General features: G+C 44.1%; 1 protein-coding gene across 11 annotated transcripts in view; it reads right to left on the bottom strand.

The window, feature by feature from the left end:
* palld (palladin, cytoskeletal associated protein) overlaps positions 1-22,474 on the bottom strand; it is a 121,744-nt gene that overhangs the window by 80,333 nt on the left and 18,937 nt on the right. The window contains exon 1 of one of the 11 annotated variants that reach the window (XM_031785862.1): positions 161-337. The exons of 7 other annotated variants lie outside the window; for them this stretch is intronic. The gene's annotated coding sequence lies outside the window, so the exon portion shown is untranslated. Of the gene's footprint in view, positions 1-160; positions 338-22,474 lie in introns of those variants that run through there. 3 more of the 11 variants (XM_031785865.1, XM_031785864.1, XM_031785863.1) reach the window with 3 other exon arrangements.

The raw sequence follows: 22,474 nt of genomic DNA, 5'->3' as shown, positions 1-22,474 counted from the left end.
AATTAAACAGCTATTTAAACCAAGCAAATACATTAACAGGTTAATAAAATATGACAGATTCACCAAACAATGACACCAACAAGTAAGTCAACTTAAAACTGAGAACCACAGTAGGCTACATCAACAACAACAGCAAGGTTCAAAGCTCAGAGTTCCTTACCTGTGCTGAGGTACTTGCCGAGTTATTGAATATCAGAATGATGTCACTTCTGATTTCCTTTATCTCCAAGTTAAGTGATTGAAGATTGATAGAAAGTTTCAACTTCTGAGAGAGAGACCCTCACTAAGCCACTGCCAGAAACACTGACACACTCACCAACTCTGCCACCGCGAGTAGTACTGAGACACACACGAGGCACAGAGAGAGAAGAGTGGGAGGGAGCAGGGGAAAGAGCTGCCAAATTCCACACAAATGGAGAGAGACAGAGCAAGAGAGAGACAGTATGATTTTTTGAATCAACAAAGATTCTTGTGAGACACGTGAGTCGGACTCTGATCTCTTGGAATGACTCCAGTTGAACTCTCGTTTGATCACTGTCTCGTTTGTTCTCCTGCTCTCTTGCTGTCAGTATCAGTAAATAACACATCCATCCCCATTAGAGCCCACTGTGGCTGGACCAGGGACCCAATGAGGAAGCAGGAAGGAGAGACGCTGACACCTTGTCCAGAGTGGTCATGGTTAGAAGAGATCCAGCTTTTTCAAATTAACATCAAACGTTTACTTTTTAAAACTTTTTGCAAACCCTAAACCTTTTCCTGACCTTAATCTAATTATTCTAACCTTCCACATGAATTATTCTAACCTGCTGCGTAACTTCTCCTAACCTACTATGAAAAGTCAAGTCTGACATTAATTTGACAAAAGCCGGCTCTCTTCTAGCCATGACTGTCCAGAGCCTCCCAGGCTGGGACACAACGGGGGTTACACACCCCAACTCCACACCATCCATTCCAATTACTCTCTCTGGGTCAATAACACTGGTGAATATAAAAAAACATTCTGAAACAGGATGGTACTGGTGCATCCTTTAAAAAATGATATCCAGGAGGGTTGAAACAATGGTGGCAGTAATATGTTTACCTCAGATGATTGTATTTGTGGGTGGCACAAGTTTAATGAGCAAAGCAGCAGAGGCCAAATGTTATCCTAGCGGCTTCTTTGTCAAGTTTGTTTCCTATACTGTATTCTGTCTGCTTTTATCCTGCTGACAAGTTTAGCAGGCTGGGTCACAGTCTACTGGTCATCTAAAAGCCCCACAATACCCCTCAGTTCTAGGACTGACACAGGGCCAGATTACTTGAGGAAAAGGAGGCCATTGGGGCTTAATTCTGTTTGTGGTAGAATGATGAGAAATGAAAAATTACAGTTCTATGTCAGATATGTCAGATATTTTGTTTTGCGTGCCAAATTGAAATAGGCCACTTATATAGCCCACTTTGGCCTGTTCTAAAAAAGCCTAGTTTTGTTGGCGCCCCCCCTTGGGTTGTGCCGTGGCGGAGATCTTTGTGGGCTATACTCGGCCTTGTCTCAGGATGGAAAGTTGGTGGTTGAAGATATCCCTATAGCGGTGTGGGGGGTGTGCTTTGTAGGTGGGGTTATATCCTGCCTGTTTGGCCCTGTCTGGGGGTATCGTCAGATGGTGCCACAGTGTCTCCTGACCCCTACTTTCTCAGCCCCTAGTATTTATGCTGCAGTAGTTTATGTGTCAGGGGGCTAGGTTCCGTTTGTTATATCTGGAGTATTTCTCCTGTCTTATCCAGTGTCCTGTGTGAATATAAGTATGCTCTATCTTATTCTCTCTCTTTCTCTTGTTTTCTTGTTTTCTTGTTTTCTTGTTTTCTTTCTTTCTTTCTTTCTTTCTTTCTTTCTTTCTTTCTTTCTTTCTTTCTTTCTTTCTTTCCTTCTCTCTCTCTCTCTCTCTCTCTCTCTCTCTCTCTCTCTCTCTCTCTCTCTCAGAGGACCTGAGCCCTAGGACCATGCCTCAGGACTACCTGGCCTGATGACTCCTTGCTGTCCCGAGTCCTCCTGGCCGTGCTGCTGCTCCAGTTTCAACTGTTCTGCCTGCGGCTATGAAACCTTGACCTGTTCACCGGACGTGCTACCTGTCCCAGACCTGCTGTTTTCAACTCTCTAGAGACAGCAGGAGCGGAAGAGATACTCTCAATGATCGGCTATGAAAAGCCAACTGACATTTACTCCTGAGGTGATGGCCTGTTGCACCCTCGACAACCACTGTGATTATTATTATTTGACCCTGCTGGTCATCTATGAACATTTGAACATCTTGGCCATGTTCTGTTATAATCTCCACCCGGCACAGCCAGAAGAGGACTAGCCACACCTCATAGCCTGGTTCCTCTCTAGTTTTCTTCCTAGGTTTTGGCCTTTCTAGGGAGTTTTTCCTGGCCACTGTGCTTCTACACCTGCATTGCTTGCTGTTTGGGGTTTTAGGCTGCGTTTCTGTACATCACTTTGAGATATCAGCTGATGTAAGAAGGGCTTTATAAATACATTTGATTTGATTAGTTATTTATTTATTTTTATTTTATTTATTTTACCTTTATTTAACCAGGTAGGCAAGTTGAGAACAAGTTCTCATTTACAATTGCGACCTGGCCAAGATAAAGCAAAGCAGTTCGACAGATAAAACGACACAGAGTTACACATGGAGTAAAAACAAACATACAGTCAATAATGCAGTATAAACAAGTCTATATACAATGTGAGCAAATGAGGTGAGAAGGGAGGTAAAGGCAAAAAAAGGCCATGATGGCAAAGTAAATACAATATAGCAAGTAAAATACTGGAATGGTAGTTTTGCAATGGAAGAATGTGCAAAGTAGAAATAAAAAAATAATGGGGTGCAAAGGAGCAAAATAAATAAATAAATAAAAATTAAATACAGTTGGGAAAGAGGTAGTTGTTTGGGCTAAATTATAGGTGGGCTATGTACAGGTGCAGTAATCTGTGAGCTGCTCTGACAGTTGGTGCTTAAAGCTAGTGAGGGAGATAAGTGTTTCCAGTTTCAGAGATTTTTGTAGTTCGTTCCAGTCATTGGCAGCAGAGAACTGGAAGGAGAGGCGGCCAAAGAAAGAATTGGTCTTGGGGGTGACTAGAGAGATATACCTGCTGGAGCGTGTGCTACAGGTGGGAGATGCTATGGTGACCAGCGAGCTGAGATAAGGGGGGACTTTACCTAGCAGGGTCTTGTAGATGACATGGAGCCAGTGGGTTTGGCGACGAGTATGAAGCGAGGGCCAGCCAACGAGAGCGTACAGGTCGCAATGGTGGGTAGTATATGGGGCTTTGGTGATAAAACGGATTGCACTGTGATAGACTGCATCCAATTTGTTGAGTAGGGTATTTGAGGCTATTTTGTAAATGACATCGCCAAAGTCGAGGATTGGTAGGATGGTCAGTTTTACAAGGGTATGTTTGGCAGCATGAGTGAAGGATGCTTTGTTGCGAAATAGGAAGCCAATTCTAGATTTAACTTTGGATTGGAGATGTTTGATGTGGGTCTGGAAGGAGAGTTTACAGTCTAACCAGACACCTAAGTATTTGTAGTTGTCCACGTATTCTAAGTCAGAGCCGTCCAGAGTAGTGATGTTGGACAGGCGGGTAGGTGCAGGTAGCGATCGGTTGAAGAGCATGCATTTAGTTTTACTTGTATTTAAGAGCAATTGAAGGCCACGGAAGGAGAGTTGTATGGCATTGAAGCTTGCCTGGAGGGTTGTTAACACAGTGTCCAAAGAAGGGCCGGAAGTATACAGAATGGTGTCGTCTGCGTAGAGGTGGATCAGAGACTCACCAGCAGCAAGAGCGACCTCATTGATGTATACAGAGAAGAGAGTCGGTCCAAGAATTGAACCCTGTGGCACCCCCATAGAGACTGCCAGAGGTCCGGACAGCAGACCCTCCGACTTGACACACTGAACTCTATCAGAGAAGTAGTTGGTGAACCAGGCGAGGCAATCATTTGAGAAACCAAGGCTGTCGAGTCTGCCGATGAGGATATGGTGATTGACAGAGTCGAAAGCCTTGGCCAGATCAATGAATACGGCTGCACAGTAATGTTTCTTATCGATGGCGGTTAAGATATCGTTTAGGACCTTGAGCGTGGCTGAGGTGCACCCATGACCAGCTCTGAAACCAGATTGCATAGCAGAGAAGGTATGGTGAGATTCGAAATGGTCGGTAATCTGTTTGTTGACTTGGCTTTCGAAGACCTTAGAAAGGCACGGTAGGATAGATATAGGTCTGTAGCAGTTTGGGTCAAGAGTGTCCCCCCCTTTGAAGAGGGGGATGACCGCAGCTGCTTTCCAATCTTTGGGAATCTCAGACGACACGAAAGAGAGGTTGAACAGGCTAGTAATAGGGGTGGCAACAATTTCGGCAGATAATTTTAGAAAGAAAGGGTCCAGATTGTCTAGCCCGGCTGATTTGTAGGGGTCCAGATTTTGCAGCTCTTTCAGAACATCAGCTGAATGGATTTGGGAGAAGGAGAAATGGGGAAGGCTTGGGCGAGTTGCTGTTGGGGGTGCAGTGCTGTTGTCCGGGGTAGGAGTAGCCAGGTGGAAAGCATGGCCAGCCGTAGAAAAATGCTTATTGAAATTCTCAATTATGGTGGATTTATCAGTGGTGACAGTGTTTCCTATCTTCAGTGCAGTGGGCAGCTGGGAGGAGGTGTTCTTATTCTCCATGGACTTTACAGTGTCCCAGAACTTTTTTGAGTTAGTGTTGCAGGAAGCAAATTTCTGCTTGAAAAAGCTAGCCTTGGCTTTTCTAACTGCCTGTGTATAATGATTTCTAGCTTCCCTGAACAGCTGCATATCACGGGGGCTGTTCGATGCTAATGCAGAACGCCATAGGATGTTTTTGTGTTGGTTAAGGGCAGTCAGGTCTGGGGAGAACCAAGGGCTATATCTGTTCCTGGTTCTAAATTTCTTGAATGGGGCATGTTTATTTAAGATGGTTAGGAAGGCATTTTTAAAAAATATCCAGGCATCCTCTACTGACGGGATGAGATCAATATCCTTCCAGGATACCCCGGCCAGGTCGATTAGAAAGGCCTGCTCGCAGAAGTGTTTCAGGGAGCGTTTTACAGTGATGAGTGGAGGTCGTTTGACCGCTGACCCATTACGGATGCAGGCAATGAGGCAGTGATCGCTGAGATCTTGGTTGAAGACAGCAGAGGTGTATTTAGAGGGGAAGTTGGTTAGGATGATATCTATGAGGGTGCCCGTGTTTAAGGTTTTGGGGAGGTACCTGGTAGGTTCATTGATTATTTGTGTGAGATTGAGGGCATCAAGTTTAGATTGTAGGATGGCTGGGGTGTTAAGCATGTTCCAGTTTAGGTCGCCTAGCAGCACGAACTCTGAAGATAGATGGGGGGCAATCAGTTCACATATGGTGTCCAGAGCACAGCTGGGGGCAGAGGGTGGTCTATAGCAGGCGGCAACGGTGAGAGACTTGTTTTTAGAGAGGTGGATTTTTAAAAGTAGAAGTTCAAATTGTTTGGGTACAGACCTGGATAGTAGGACAGAACTCTGCAGGCTATCTTTGCAGTAGATTGCAACACCGCCCCCTTTGGCAGTTCTATCTTGTCTGAAAATGTTGTAGTTTGGAATTAAAACTTCAGAATTTTTGGTGGTCTTCCTAAGCCAGGATTCAGACACAGCTAGAACATCCGGGTTGGCAGAGTGTGCTAAAGCAGTGAATAGAACAAACTTAGGGAGGAGGCTTCTAATGTTAACATGCATGAAACCAAGGCTATTACGGTTACAGAAGTCGTCAAAAGAGAGCGCCTGGGGAATAGGAGTGGAGCTAGGCACTGCAGGGCCTGGATTCACCTCTACATCGCCAGAGGAACATAGGAGGAGTAGAATAAGGGTACGGCTAAAAGCTATGAGAATTGGTCGTCTAGAACGTCTGGAACATAGAGTAAAAGGAGGTTTCTGGGGGCGATAAAATAGCATCAAGGTATAATGTACAGACAAATGTATGGTAGGATGTGAATACAGTGGAGGTAAACCTAGGTATTGAGTGATGAAGAGAGAGATATTGTCTCTAGAAACATCGTTGAAACCAGGAGATGTCATTGCATGTGTGGGTGGTGGAACTAATAGGTTGGATAAGGTATAGTGAGCAGGACTAGAGGCTCTACAGTGAAATAAGCCAATAAACACTAACCAGAACAGAAATGGACAAGACATATTGACATTAAGGATAGGCATGCTTAGTCGAGTGATCAAAAGGGTCCGGTGAGTGGAGAGGTTGGTTGGTGATTTAGACAGCTAGCCAGGGCATCGGTAGCAAGCTAGCATAGGATGGAGGTCTGTTAGCCACCCCTTACGTTCCGTCAGTAGATTAGTGGGGTTCCGTGTGGTAGAGGGGATTAATCCAAATCACACAACAACAACAAAAATAAAAACAATAGATATAGTTATAGAGGCCCAAGAAGAAAAGATAATAATAATAATTTAAAAAATAATTAAAAAAAAATAATAATTAAAAAATTGTCCGATTGTCTATTCAGATAGCAGCCGGTAAGACAGCTAACGGTTAGCAGGCCGCAGATGGGCGTTCAGGTAACGTCGCGACGGAGGAGCCGGCCGAATAACTCCTTCGGGTAGATAACGTCGGCAGTCCAGTTGTGAAGGCCCGGTGGGGCTCCGCGAAGGCAGTAAAACGGGTCCGGATAGGTGACTGCAGCCCAGGTGTGATTGATGGAACTCAGGAGTGATTGACGGAGCTTGCTAGCTCCGGAATAATTGATGTTTGCTCCGGAATCGACGAAGGCCGATGGTCACACGGATAGCAGCTAGCTAGCTGTGAGATCCGGGTATGAATGTCCAGGGACATGGAGAGAAAAATTGGTCCGGTATGTTCCGTTCCGAGCCGCGCTGCGCCGTACAGAACTGGCGATAGATTTTCGAGCTAAAGGATAGCTGATGACCACAAACCGTGGTTAGGTGAATATTAACGATTTGCCAGTAAAGGAGCTAACTAGCTTCTGAACTAGCTTCTGGATTAGCTTCTGGCTAGTTTCAGGCTAGCTTCTTGGAGTTTCTGGCTAGCTTCTTGGAGGATTACAGATCTGAGGTAAATAATACTTTTTTATAAATATACATTGGTGAGGCGGGTTGCAGGAGAGTGTTTTGAAGATGAGTTGATGGAAAATAAAAATAAAATGTATGTGAAAAAGTTGTAAATATATATATATATACAGGACACGACAAGACGAGGACAAAAGACGTCTGAACTGCTATGCCATCTTGGATGTTTTATGATGGAACTAGACCCCAGAAATGTTTGCAAATGTTTTCTCATGGTCTGAGAGTCCTTATGGTGGCTTAAGGACAACAAAGTCAAGATATTGGAGTGGCCATCACAAAGCCCATAATTGAAATATTTCAATTACTCCTGAGTATTTTGCATTACACTGGGCTAAACTACACTCTAATGTATTTTGTAACAAGATACTTTCAAGAGCTGTAATTTGTATTTTCAAAATACATAAACATTTTCTATAGCATTTTCTATAGCATTTTTTATAGCGGTTCACCATTTTGTGGCCCCCTTTCACCCCACATGGTATCAGATGTCTGATGGCACTATGGTGTAATAAGAGCTAAATGATCTAAATGTAAATGTATATGTACAAATTAACAATTAGAAAGCATACTGAGTATTATTCTAATAAACTCAGCCCTAATAATAATACCCAGTGTGCTTTGCAGTTCATTTTGGTATGTTCATTTTCACATATACATTTACATTTTGGTCATTAACAGACACACTTATCAAGACTGACTTACAAGTCAGTGCATTCAACTAAGGTAGATAAACAACAACATATCACAGTCACTGTATTAATTGTATTTAGTATTTTTTGCCCTGACTGTACAGTTAACATACAGTAAAGTGGTTGAGGTTTCTCTAGTGCACTGGGGCAAGGCCTGATACAAGAGCTAACATCAAATGCAGAATGAAAGGGTGTAGTTTTTCACTCAATGAAATGCTCAGCAGGGGTTCAGGTTTTGGGGTTTACAGCGTTGGGTGAATTGCCCAGTGATATTTTGGTCTGTGTGTGTCAATGGAGGCGCCGTCTGAGTGGCTGCCACTGGGACGAAGCAGCAGGTGGAATTATTTATGGTACTTGTTGCTAGGAGGGGTTGATACTATAGACAGTGTGTGTGTGTGTGTGTGTGTGTGTGTGTGTGTGTGTGTGTGTGTGTGTGTGTGTGTGTGTGTGTGTGTGTGTGTGTGTGTGTGTGTGTGTGTGTGTGTGTGTGTGTGTGTGTGTGTGTGTGTGTGTGTGTGTGTGCGTGCGTGCGTGCGTGCGTGTGTGTGTGTGTGTGTGAAAGAGAGAGAGAGAGAGAGAGAGAGAGAGAGAGAGAGAGAGAGAGAGAGAGAGAGAGAGAGAGAGAGAGAGAGAGAGAGAGAGAGAGAGAGAGAGAGAGAGTGTGTGTGGGTCAGGGTTGGGCTCAATTCAGAATTTTAGATTTGACTCCTGTTGAACTCATGAGTTGATTCTAATTGAATTCTAATTGAATTCGCCACACCTCACATGTTGTAGAATTAGAATTTGAGTTTGAGTGACAGGAAGTAGATTTAAATTCAGTGCAATTCAAAGAAATTCCACTCAGAACATGAGTGCCATTCAATCTGACAGATCACACTACCAAAATATATAACTTTTCTCTGTAAACAATGTTCATATACTCTTGTAACCTTTGTGGATAGAATAGCTAGTTACTGTGTATTTCCACCGGTCATTTAATTTGTTTGGCTTCCTTTTGAAGGCGTCAGGGTCAACTTGAGGGTTACGGGTGCATTCTGGGAAATGTAGTCACATGTTTGTTGTTGTCATGTGCCGAATACCACAGGTATATTGTATAGTATACTTTACTGTGAAATGCTTACTTACAAGCCCTTAACCAACAATGCAGTTAAGAAAATATTTATAAATAAACAAAACTTTAAAAAGTAACACAATAAAATAACAATAACTAGGTGGTACCAATATACGGGTGGTACAGGTGTGTTGAGGTAATTTGTACATGTTGGTAGGGGTAAAGTGACTATGCATAGAAAATAAACAGCGTGGGTTTAAGTGATTAATGAAATATAATAAGTTTCATAATAACTTTGAATATTCGCATACAGGTTTTGTTTTCCATAATCATTCATTTTAAGTGTTTGTCCTGAAAATTGATTGTTTCAACAATATTTGATATGTATGTACACTACCGTTAAAAAGTTTGGGGTCACTTTATAATGTCCTTGTTCTTGAAAGAAAAGCACATTTTTTTGTCCATTAAAAAACATCAAATTGATCAGAAATACAGTGTAAACATAGTTAATGTTGTAAATGACTATTGCAGCTGGAAATGGCAGATTTTTTCAGGAATATCTACATATGTGTACAGAGGTCCATTATCAGCAACCATCACTCCTGTGTTCCAATGGCACGTTGTGTTAGCTAATCCAAGTTTATCATTTCAAAAGGCTAATTGATGATTAGAAAACCATTTTGCAATTATGTTAGCACAGCTGAAAACTGTTGTCCTGATTAAAGAAGCGATGAAACTGGCCTTCTTTAGACTAGTTGAGTATCTGGAGCATCAGCATTTGTGGGGTTGATTACAGGCTCAAACTGGCCAGAAACAAAGAACTTTCCTCTGAAACTTGTCAGTCTATTATTGTTCTGATAAATGAAGGCTATTCCATGCGAGATATTGCCAAGAAACTGAAGATCTCGTACAACGCTGTGTACTACTCCCTTCACAGAACAGCTTAAACTGGCTCTAACCAGAATAGAAAGAGGAGTGGGAGGCCCCGGCGCACAACTGTGCAAGAGGACAAGTACATTAGAGTGTCTAGTTCTTTCTTGAGAAACCAAATTGTTTCTCAAGAAAGGGTTTGGTTTCATATCCATTCCATTGGAGCTACGCTACTGTGATAAAGACATGAACATAAAACACAGGTAAATGAGACAATGAGTTTGACTGTTTCTGGATGTTCCCATTACTAATAATAGGCTGGCCTACAGTAGTTCAACCTCAGACCTGCTGTTGCTGAGTGCTCTCTGGTCTGTATAGAACCTGGCCTGCCCCCTCTGTAATCATTAGGGCTTTAACACAGTGTTCAGGAAGAGAGAAATCCTTTAGAACTGGAAGAGATGGTTCTGGCTGAGAGCATCAGGACTTTACAAGATGTTAGTCAACTGACTGAGCATGAAGAGCCTCCTCCCTATGAACAGCCATTGCCTTATGGAAAACACACGTACAATACAGTATCCACATTGCCCAACACAAGCACTATCACATTAAACACCCACTTCATATGGAAACACCCATAAACAAACATGTACACTCTTGCTTACACGTAGGCAAACCCATTTACACAGAATAGGCTATTTAGCTTTTTAAAAGGGTCAAGTCAGTGTAGCAAGATATCATACAAGGTATGCATCATCATGACAAACTTCACATTCCCCAAGGAAACCAACTGACACAAACAAAAATAAGTTGGACCACTCATGAAGTCCACTTTGATGGGAGCATAAATTACAACAAATATGCAATGAATTGCAAATGTAATACAACAAAACAGACATCTAGGAAAACACGTTTAAACATTTTCTAACCTCTAAACTGACTTATGATCTCAACATGGAGAGGAGAGGATGCCACGTTTTCAGCTAAGTTGAAACAAACAAGTGGATGTCGTAAAAATGCCTGATGTGAGAATTTAAAATGTAGAGAGATTTCAAGAACAATCTTGTTTCCATCTACCAGGTCAGCGAAGGATAAGAGAAAGGGAAAGTTCGTAGCAGGCTTTCAGACCATAAGGTGGACTTAACTACGGTTTCTGCCGTCGCAGCAACTTCAGCTCTGCTGACATACAGTACATGGAACACAGCAACAAAGAGTAGCCTGATCCATGACCAGGTCACATGCTATAGGCTCTGGGTCTCCTGTAGAACTATCCTTAGACCAATGAATGTGACCCCTGACCTCTGTCATCTGTCATTCCATTCAATGTCTTATTCCTCCAACACCCTTAGATGTTTCTGGCTCAATCAAACATCTAATTTGACTCCTGCCTGTTTGTGAAGAGTGGGGTAGACTTTTAACAAGGAGGAAGTGACAGACTCTTAGGGCCATCTGGAGCCCATGACAGCAAAAACCTTCCCAAACACAAACACACACAAACACATGTATACACAAATACTTACACGCACACACACACACGCACACACACATGCACACATCTGCACCCATAGCCCAACCTCCTCTGCTTCCTGATGGTGGTGGTATATAGTGTTTGATAGATCACCTCTTTTATTTTATTTACTTTTTTTATTTTTATTTCACCTTTATTTAACCAGGTAGGCTAGTTGAGAACAAGTTATCATGTATAACTGCAACCTGGCCAAGATAAAGCATAGCAGTTCGACAACACAGAGTTACACATGGAATAAACAAACATACAGTCAATAATACAGTAGAAAAAAAAATAACCAAAAAGTCTATATACAGTGAGTGCAAATGAGGTAAGATAAGGGATTTAAGGCAATAAATAGGCCATGGTGGAAAGTAATTACAATATAGCAATTAAACACTGGAATGGTAGATGTGCAGAAGATGAATGTGCAAGTAGAGATCCTGGGGTGCAAAGGAGAAAGATAAATAAATAAATACAGTATGGGCATGAGGTACAGGTGCAGTGATCTGTGAGCTGCTCTGACAGCTGGTGCTTAAAGCTAGTGAGGGAGATATGAGTATCCAGCTTCAGTCATTTTTGCAGTTCGTTCCAGTCATTGGCAGTAGAGAACTGGAAGGAAAGGAGGCCAAAGGAGGAATTGGCTTTGGGGGTGACCAGTGAGCTATACCTGCTGGAGCGCGTGCTACGAGTGGGTGCTGCCATGGTGACCAGTAAGCTGAGATAAGCGGGGGCTTTACCCTGGAGCCAGTGGGTGACCTGGAGCCAGTGGATTTAGCGACGAGTATGAAGCGAGGGCCAGCCAACGAGAGCATACAGGTCGCAGTGGTGGGCAGTATATGGGGCTTTGGTGACAAAAATGGATGGCACTGTGATAGACTGCATCCAATTTGTTGAGTAGAGTGTTGGAGGCTATTTTATAAATGACATCGCTGAAGTCAAGGATCGGTAGGATGGTCAGTTTTACGAGGGTATGTTTGGCAGCATGAGTGAAGGATGCTTTGTTGCGAAATAGGAAGCCGATTCTAGATTTAATTTTTAATTGGAGATGCTTAATGTGAGTCTGAAAGGAGAGTTTACAGTCTAACCAGACACCTAGGTATTTGTAGTTGTCCACGTATTCTACGTCAGAACTGTCCAGAGTAGTGATGCTGGACGGGCAGGCAGGTGCAGGCAGCAATCAGTTGAAGAGCAGTTGGAGGCCACGGAAGGAGAGTTGTATGGCATTGAAGCTCGTCTGGAAGCTTGTTAACACAGTGTCCAAAGGGGGGGCAGAAGTATACAGAATGGTGTCGTCTGCATAGAGGTGGATCAGAGAATCACCAGCAGCAAAAGCAACATCATTGATGTATACAGAATTGAACCCTGTGGCACCCCTCCTCTGTAAGGAGGAAACACAGGAATTGTAACGGCTTTCCTCCTGGGAAGGAGAGGCGGACCAAAAAGCAGCCTGGTTATAGTTCATGTTTTTTAATAAGGAAACTCAACATGAAAATAATACAAAACAATAAACGTGGCAAAACAGAAACAGCCCTATCTGGTGCAACAAACACAAAGACAGGAAACAACCACCCACAAAACCCCACACAAAACAGGCTACCTATAATATGGTTCCCAATCAGAGACAATGACTAACACCTGCCTCTGATTGAGAACCATATCAGGATCAAACACAGAAACAGACAAACTAGACATCCAACATAGAATGCCCACTCAGATCACATCCTGACCAAACAAAACATAGAAACATACAAAGCAAACGATGGTCAGGGTGTGACAGGAATCCAGGAGAATGGGGTTAAAAACCATTGAAACTTCCTGAACACATTTGAACCATAAGTTTAAAACGCCCAGTGATTGGAGCATTAATGGTGAGTCTGAGTACCCAAATGCATTTCAGCCCAGCTTGAACAAAAAAGGAATCATGAGCTCAAATTAGGGAAAAGCATTCCTTAATACCAGGACACTTCAACAGGTGACTATCCAGGAAAATACAGAAAAATGAGCACTCTGTGTCTGCATTGATCCCTGGCTTCAGCATGATGCAAATGTCTAACTATTTTTTATCTTTCTCTTTATCTTTCTCTCAGATGTTCCCCACAAATTAAAGGTCCAAATCAGTTTTTATCTCAACATCAAATCATTTCAGGGTAACAATAATGTATCTCTACTGAGATTGTTTTCAAATATTATGTTAAACAGAAACAAAAATAGCTGCTTAGCAAGAAGAAGAATTTTGCTAGGACTGTCTGGGAGTGGTCTGAGGGGCCTAATTGGATGAGCCTAATGGGAGGGTTATGTAACCTAAAAACTAGCTGTTAATGGTATGAAGAGGGCAAACTCTCTTTCTTATTTGGTCTATTGATGAACGTTATGGCAAAATGTAGATTTCTATAAATGTGTAGATAAATAGACATACCCCAAAAAATGAAACATTCATGGGATGGCAATAAACAATAACTAGTAATGCCACATAGTTCTAGAAAGTTCTGGACCTCACCTTTCTGGTAAAAAATGTTTTATAAATTGCTGAGATGTACTGACTTTTGAGGACACAAGCTCAAGTGCATAGTACTAATATTATAAAAATATAAAAATACTAAAAATCATATATATGTTTTTTTCTATTCAACAAAAGTGGAGGAATATGCCTTGAAATGACTGAAATGCTTTCTAAATATAATAACAATCAGATTATAAACTACTTACTATAACTACTTACTTATAACAGTAGAATAAGTATGATCAACAAACTTTTACCGCCTGATGATGTCACCAGGCAGTCCAAAACCCCACCCATGCAAAGCAAGCAGAAATTTCAGGCAGTCTTTCCAAACAGCTCTTACACTAAAATGAACTTTAAAAAAAAGAAAGTTACATCTTTCACAGAATCTTCTACAACATAGTGTGGAAATATATGAAAAAAACAGGGAAATCACGTTTTTGACTGCACTGCTCCTTTAAGAAAACCACCTTCAATGACAGACTGTCTCAGAAATCAGGCGCCATGTAAAACGTGTTCCTCACTCTGAACTCTGAGAAACATGTTGACTAAGAGGAGCTATAGCCTACATCTAAACAGCTATAACTCTGAGTCATCAGAAGTCCTTGTTTAAAACTGAAGACAGTTATCTACTGTCTATCTGCTGCCAAAAAAAGCTTGATATACAGTAGATGCTTAAAAAAGGATGAACACTGATAAAATGCTGGAAAAAATGAATGTGCCCTCTATAGATAACTATGAAGTGATCCGGTACGTTGTTGTTATCTCTTGGTTGAGAGAGATGACAGGGAGCAGCAGGAGACATATTACTCTGTAACCTCCCCAACTTCCAAACTCATCTCTTAATGCACAGACACATGAGATGTCTCATTCTACCCTTTACATGAAAATGAATACCCCCACACGGACCCCCCAAATACTACTCTCTATATGACATCATCCCCAAACATAGTGCCTTATCACTGACCTGTGGGTCTGGGTCACAGAAAAACTGTGGCTGTGCATACAGAGAGGGAGGAGACGGGGGAAACAGGGACAGAGAGCTGGAGGAGGAGAAAATGAGGAATGGAGATCATGACAATGGCGGAGAGAAGAGAAAATGAGAAAAGAGATATAGAGATGGAGATACCTCTCCTGAGTCTGAGTGAGACAGTTTAACGTGTACAGCTGTAATCCTGTCACATGGACATGGTTCTGGGAGGAAAAACCCAACCTTGGTTTTATGAGTCCCATATGACCCTCGTCTGGTCATAAAACAGGCTTGTACACTCACACAGACTGACACAAGCTTGCACGTTCACATTCAAATGAACACATAGTCAAACACATAAAAACACACGGTATGTTAAAATTGATACACACACACACACACACACTGTTTTACAAACCATCAGTTACTCACACTGGCAGTCACACAGTCTACACACAGTAATTCCATGAAGAATTCCTCCTTTTTAAATATCAGACAGATAATTGAATCAAGCCTTACAAGCCTTCAAACACTGGGTCCTGGGAGCCACACAGGAATCCAACCCAAGACAAACAGCCCAAAATATCACACATCAAAAGGCATCTTACTGTAAGCTGAATCTAATGGTCGTGCCTTATCAAGCATGATGAGTGGCTGGAGGGAGTCATTATGCAGGTGAGCCCAGGAATGTAGCTCTGTGCTGTACTGTATCAGGCCTAGCTGTAGAACAGGCCCTCACCTCTGACTCACAACACACAGTGAACTGATCTCAGAACTGTAACTCTTCTGTTCGGATCAAGATTAGGAGATGTGACGTATTCAAGTATATCCCAATCTCCTTTCGTCCAAGTTCATAAGATCTATCATGGTTCTATAACCAAGTGTGTTCCAGAAACGTGCTTGTAACTTTGTGTTTGAGGTGTAGTTTGTATGTGCTTGAGGTATTATCTGTGTGCTTTAGGGGCACTTTGGACGTACTGTACGTTAGCTGATGAATGCTGCGCTACGCTAGTGTGTATGTCAGTGAGAATGTGATGAGATGCGATCAGTGTTTCCAGATGATGGGAGGTAAGTGCATTTCTAAGTGTTTACCCTGAGAGCTGAACTGGAACGGAGGACACACAGAGTATCTGAAGAAGCTGTGGGAGATGTATGGTCCTGTCCCCTGTCCTTCTGTACTGTCTGTAGCTAGTCTATAGCATTACCCGCCTCCAACGACTGCTGCCTTTGTCTGGCTCCGACACACTTTATGTCTAGTCTGGTATTTTACTTTCAACTCTCCAAACCGTCTCTCACTAATGCACTTATATAAATCTAACGCTTAATCCCCCTCTCTCTCCTCCTCTCCCTATCTACCTCCCTTTGCATTCTCTCTTTACCCTGTCTCTCTTCTCCTCTCCCTATCTACCTCCCTTTGCATTCTCTCTTTACCCTGTCTCTCTTCTTCTCTCCCTATCTACCTCCCTTTGCATTCTCTCTTTACCCTGTCTCTCCTTCTCTCCCTATCTACCTCCCTTTGCATTCTCTCTTTACCCTGTCTCTCCTCCTCTCCCTATCTACCTCCCTTTGCATTCTCTCTTTACCCTGTCTCTCCTTCTCTCCCTATCTACCTCCCTTTGCATTCTCTCTTTACCCTGTCTCTCCTTCTCTCCCTATCTACCTCCCTTTGCATTCTCTCTTTACCCTGTCTCTTCTCCTCTCCCTATCGACCTCCCTTTGCATTCTCTCTTTACCCTGTCTCTCCTCCTCTCCCTATCTACCTCCCTTTGCATTCTCTCTTTACCCTGTCTCTCCTCCTCTCCCTATCTACCTCCCTTTGCATTCTCTCTTTACCCTGTCTCTCTTCTCCTCTCCCTATCTACCTCCCTTTGCATTCTCTCTTTACCCTGTCTCTCCTCCTCTCCCTATCTACCTCCCTTTGCATTCTCTCTTTACCCTGTCTCTCCTCCTCTCCCTATCTACCTCCCTTTGCATTCTCTCTTTACCCTGTCTCTCCTTCTCTCCCTATCTACCTCCCTTTGCATTCTCTCTTTACCCTGTCTCTTCTCCTCTCCCTATCTACCTCCCTTTGCATTCTCTCTTTACCCTGTCTCTTCTCCTCTCCCTATCTACCTCCCTTTGCATTCTCTCTTTACCCTCTCTCTTCTCCTCTCCCTATCTACCTCCCTTTGCATTCTCTCTTTACCCTGTCTCTCCTTCTCTCCCTATCTACCTCCCTTTGCATTCTCTCTTTACCCTGTCTCTTCTCCTCTCCCTATCTACCTCCCTTTGCATTCTCTCTTTACCCTGTCTCTCCTCCTCTCCCTATCTACCTCCCTTTGCATTCTCTCTTTACCCTGTCTCTCCTTCTCTCCCTATCTACCTCCCTTTGCATTCTCTCTTTACCCTGTCTCTCCTCCTCTCCCTATCTACCTCCCTTTGCATTCTCTCTTTACCCTGTCTCTTCTCCTCTCCCTATCTACCTCCCTTTGCATTCTCTCTTTACCCTGTCTCTCTTCTCCTCTCCCTATCTACCTCCCTTTGCATTCTCTCTTTACCCTGTCTCTCCTTCTCTCCCTATCTACCTCCCTTTGCATTCTCTCTTTACCCTGTCTCTTCTCCTCTCCCTATCTACCTCCCTTTGCATTCTCTCTTTACCCTGTCTCTTCTCCTCTCCCTATCTACCTCCCTTTGCATTCTCTCTTTACCCTGTCTCTCCTTCTCTCCCTATCTACCTCCCTTTGCATTCTCTCTTTACCCTGTCTCTCCTTCTCTCCCTATCTACCTCCCTTTGCATTCTCTCTTTACCCTGTCTCTCCTCCTCTCCCTATCTACCTCCCTTTGCATTCTCTCTTTACCCTGTCTCTCTCCTCCTCTCCCTATCTACCTCCCTTTGCATTCTCTCTTTACCCTGTCTCTCCTCCTCTCCCTATCTACCTCCCTTTGCATTCTCTCTTTACCCTGTCTCTCTTCTCCTCTCCCTATCTACCTCCCTTTGCATTCTCTCTTTACCCTGTCTCTCCTCCTCTCCCTATCTACCTCCCTTTGCATTCTCTCTTTACCCTGTCTCTTCTCCTCTCCCTATCTACCTCCCTTTGCATTCTCTCTTTACCCTGTCTCTTCTCCTCTCCCTATCTACCTCCCTTTGCATTCTCTCTTTACCCTGTCTCTCCTTCTCTCCCTATCTACCTCCCTTTGCATTCTCTCTTTACCCTGTCTCTCTTCTCCTCTCCCTATCTACCTCCCTTTGCATTCTCTCTTTACCCTGTCTCTTCTCCTCTCCCTATCTACCTCCCTTTGCATTCTCTCTTTACCCTGTCTCTTCTCCTCTCCCTATCTACCTCCCTTTGCATTCTCTCTTTACCCTGTCTCTCCTTCTCTCCCTATCTACCTCCCTTTGCATTCTCTCTTTACCCTGTCTCTTCTCCTCTCCCTATCTACCTCCCTTTGCATTCTCTCTTTACCCTGTCTCTCCTTCTCTCCCTATCTACCTCCCTTTGCATTCTCTCTTTACCCTGTCTCTTCTCCTCTCCCTATCTACCTCCCTTTGCATTCTCTCTTTACCCTGTCTCTTCTCCTCTCCCTATCTACCTCCCTTTGCATTCTCTCTTTACCCTGTCTCTTCTCCTCTCCCTATCTACCTCCCTTTGCATTCTCTCTTTACCCTGTCTCTCCTTCTCTCCCTATCTACCTCCCTTTGCATTCTCTCTTTACCCTGTCTCTTCTCCTCTCCCTATCTACCTCCCTTTGCATTCTCTCTTTACCCTGTCTCTCCTTCTCTCCCTATCTACCCTCCCTTTGCATTCTCTCTTTACCCTGTCTCTCCTTCTCTCCCTATCTACCTCCCTTTGCATTCTCTCTTTACCCTGTCTCTCCTCCTCTCCCCTATCTACCTCCCTTTGCATTCTCTCTTTACCCTGTCTCTCTCCTCCTCTCCCCTATCTACCTCCTTTGCATTCTCTCTTACCCTGTCTCTCCTCCTCTCCCTATCTACCCTCCCTTTGCATTCTCTCTTTACCCTGTCTCTCTTCTCCTCTCCCTATCTACCTCCCGTTGCATTCTCTCTTTACCCTGTCTCTCCTCCTCTCCCTATCTACCCTCCCTTTGCATTCTCTCTTTACCCTGTCTCTTCTCCTCTCCCTATCTACCTCCCTTTTGCATTCTCTCTTTAACCCCTGTCTCTTCTCCTCTCCCTATCTACCCTCCCTTTGCATTCTCTCTTTACCCTGTCTCTCCTTCTCTCCCTATCTACCTCCCTTTGCATTCTCTCTTTACCCTGTCTCTCTTCTCCTCTCCCTATCTACCTCCCTTTGCATTCTCTCTTACCCTGTCTCTTCTCCTCTCCCTATCTACCTCCCTTTGCATTCTCTCTTTACCCTGTCTCTTCTCCTCTCCCTATCTACCTCCCTTTGCATTCTCTCTTTACCCCTGTCTCTTCTCCTCTCCCTATCTACCTCCCTTTGCATTCTCTCTTTACCCTGTCTCTTCTCCTCTCCCTATCTACCTCCCTTTGCATTCTCTCTTTACCCTGTCTCTCCTTCTCTCCCTATCTACCTCCCTTTGCATTCTCTCTTTACCCTGTCTCTTCTCCTCCTCCCTATCTACCTCCCTTTGCATTCTCTCTTTACCCTGTCTCTTCTCCTCTCCCTATCTACCTCCCTTTGCATTCTCTCTTTAACCCTGTCTCTTCTCCTCTCCCTATCTACCTCCCTTTGCATTCTCTCTTTACCCTGTCTCTTCTCCTCTCCCTATCGACCTCCCTTTGCATTCTCTCTTTACCCTGTCTCTTCTCCTCTCCCTATCTACCTCCCTTTGCATTCTCTCTTTACCCTGTCTCTCCTTCTCTCCCTATCTACCTCCCTTTGCATTCTCTCTTTACCCTGTCTCTTCTCCCTCTCCCTATCTACCTCCCTTTGCATTCTCTCTTTACCCTGTCTCTTCTCCTCTCCCTATCTACCCTCCCTTTGCATTCTCTCTTTACCCTGTCTCTTCTCCTCTCCCTATCTACCTCCCTTTGCATTCTCTCTTTACCCTGTCTCTTCTCCTCTCCCTATCTACCTCCCTTTGCATTCTCTCTTTATACCCTGTCTCTTCTCCTCTCCCTATCTACCTCCCTTTGCATTCTCTCTTTAACCCCTGTCTCTCCTTCTCTCCCTATCTACCTCCCTTTGCATTCTCTCTTTACCCTGTCTCTTCTCCTCTCCCTATCTACCTCCCTTTGCATTCTCTCTTACCCTGTCTCTTCCTCTCTCCCCTATCTACCTCCCTTTGCATTCTCTCTTTACCCTGTCTCTCTTCTCTCTCTCCCTATCGATCTACCTCCCTTTGCATTCTCTCTTTTACCCTGTCCTTCTCCTCTCCCTATCTACCTCCCTTTGCATTCTCTCTATACCCTGTCTCTCCTTCTCTCCCTATCACCTCCCTTTGCATTCTCTCTTTACCCTGTCTCTCCTTCTCTCCCTATCTACCTCCCTTTGCATTCTCTCTTTACCCTAGTCTCTTCTCCTCTCCCTATCTACCTCCCTTTGCATTCTCTCTTTACCCTGTCTCTTCTCCTCTCCCTATCTACCTCCCTTTGCATTCTCTCTTTCACCCTGTCTCTCCTCCTCTCCCTATCTACCTCCCTTGCATTCTCTCTTTACCCTGTCTCTCCTCCTCTCCTATCTACCTCCCTTTGCATTCTCTCTTTACCCTGTCTCTTCTCCTCTCCCTATCTACCTCCCTTTGCATTCTCTCTTTACACCTGTCTCTTCCTCCTCTCCTATCTACCTCCCTTTGCATTCTCTCTTTACCCTGTCTCTTCCTACTCTCTCCCTATCTACCTCCCTTGCATTCTCTCTTTACCCTGTCTCTTCTCCTCTCCCTATCTACCTCCCTTTGCATTCTCTCTTTACCCTGTCTCTTCCTTCTCTCCCTATCTACCTCCCTTTGCATTCTCTCTTTACCCTGTCTCTCCTTCTCTCCCTATCTACCTCCCTTTGCATTCTCTCTTTACCCTGTCTCTTCTCCTCTCCCTATCTACCTCCCTTTGCATTCTCTCTTTACCCTGTCTCTCCTTCTCTCCCTATCTACCTCCCTTTGCATTCTCTCTTTACCCTGTCTCTCCTCCTTCTCTCCCTATTCTACCTCCCTTTGCATTCTCTCTTTACCCTGTCTCTTCTCCTCTCCCTATCTACCTCCCTTTGCATTCTCTCTTTTAACCCTGTCTCTTCTCCTCTCCCTATCTACCTCCCTTTGCATTCTCTCTTTACCCTGTCTCTCCTCCTCTCCCTATCTACCTCCCTTTGCATTCTCTCTTTACCCTGTCTCTCCTCCTCTCCCTATCTACCTCCCTTTGCATTCTCTCTTTACCCTGTCTCTTCTCCTCTCCCTATCTACCTCCCTTGCATTCTCTCTTTACCCTGTCTCTTCTCCTCTCCCTATCTACCTCCCTTTGCATTCTCTCTTTACCCTGTCTCTCCTCCTCTCCCTATCTACCTCCCTTTGCATTCTCTCTTTACCCTGTCTCTCCTCCTCTCCTATCTACCTCCCTTTGCATTCTCTCTTTACCCTGTCTCTTCTCCTCTCCCTATCTACCTCCCTTTGCATTCTCTCTTTACCCTGTCTCTTCTCCTCTCCCTATCTACCTCCCTTTGCATTCTCTCTTTACCCTGTCTCTCCTCCTCTCCCTATCTACCTCCCTTTGCATTCTCTCTTTACCCTGTCTCTTCTCCTCTCCCTATCGACCTCCCTTTGCATTCTCTCTTTACCCTGTCTCTTCTCCTCTCCCTATCTACCTCCCTTTGCTTCTCTCTTTACCCTGTCTCTCCTCCTCTCCCTATCTACCTCCCTTTGCATTCTCTCTTTACCCTGTCTCTCCTTCTCTCCCTATCTACCTCCCTTTGCATTCTCTCTTTACCCGGTCTCTCCTCCTCTCCCTATCTACCTCCCTTTGCATTCTCTCTTTACCCTGTCTCTTCTCCTCTCCCTATCTACCTCCCTTTGCATTCTCTCTTTACCCTGTCTCTCTTCTCCTCTCCCTATCTACCTCCCTTTGCATTCTCTCCTTTACCCTGTCTCTCCTTCTCTCCCTATCTACCTCCCTTTGCATTCTCTCTTTACCCTGTCTCTTCTCCTCTCCCTATCTACCTCCCTTTGCATTCTCTCTTTACCCTGTCTCTTCTCCTCTCCCTATCTACCTTCCCTTTGCATTCTCTCTTTACAACCTGTCTCTCCTTCTCTCCCTATCTACCTCCCTTTGCATTCTCTCTTTACCCTGTCTCTCCTTCTCTCCCTATCTACCTCCCTTTGCATTCTCTCTTTACCCTGTCTCTCCTCCTCTCCCTATCTACCCTCCCTTTGCATTCTCTCTTTACCCTGTCTCTCTCCTCCTCTCCCTATCTACCTCCCTTTGCATTCTCTCTTTACCCTGTCTCTCCTCCTCTCCCTATCTACCTCCCTTTGCATTCTCTCTTTACCCTGTCTCTCTTCTCCTCTCCCTATCTACCCTCCCTTTGCATTCTCTCTTTACCCTGTCTCTCCTCCTCTCCCTATCTACCTCCCTTTGCATTCTCTCTTTACCCTGTCTCTTCTCCTCTCCCTATCTACCTCCCTTTGCATTCTCTCTTTACCCTGTCTCTTCTCCTCTCCCTATCTACCTCCCTTTGCATTCTCTCTTTACCCTGTCTCTCCTTCTCTCCCTATCTACCTCCCTTGCATTCTCTCTTTACCCTGTCTCTCTTCTCCTCTCCCTATCTACCTCCCTTTGCATTCTCTCTTTACCCTGTCTCTTCTCCTCTCCCTATCTACC

Source organism: Oncorhynchus kisutch, linkage group LG13 (genome assembly GCF_002021735.2).
Source record: "Oncorhynchus kisutch isolate 150728-3 linkage group LG13, Okis_V2, whole genome shotgun sequence".
In the NCBI taxonomy this organism is placed as follows: Eukaryota; Metazoa; Chordata; class Actinopteri; order Salmoniformes; family Salmonidae; genus Oncorhynchus; species Oncorhynchus kisutch.
Note: the sequence above shows the minus strand (reverse complement) of the source record. Positions and strands in the feature narration are given on the sequence as shown.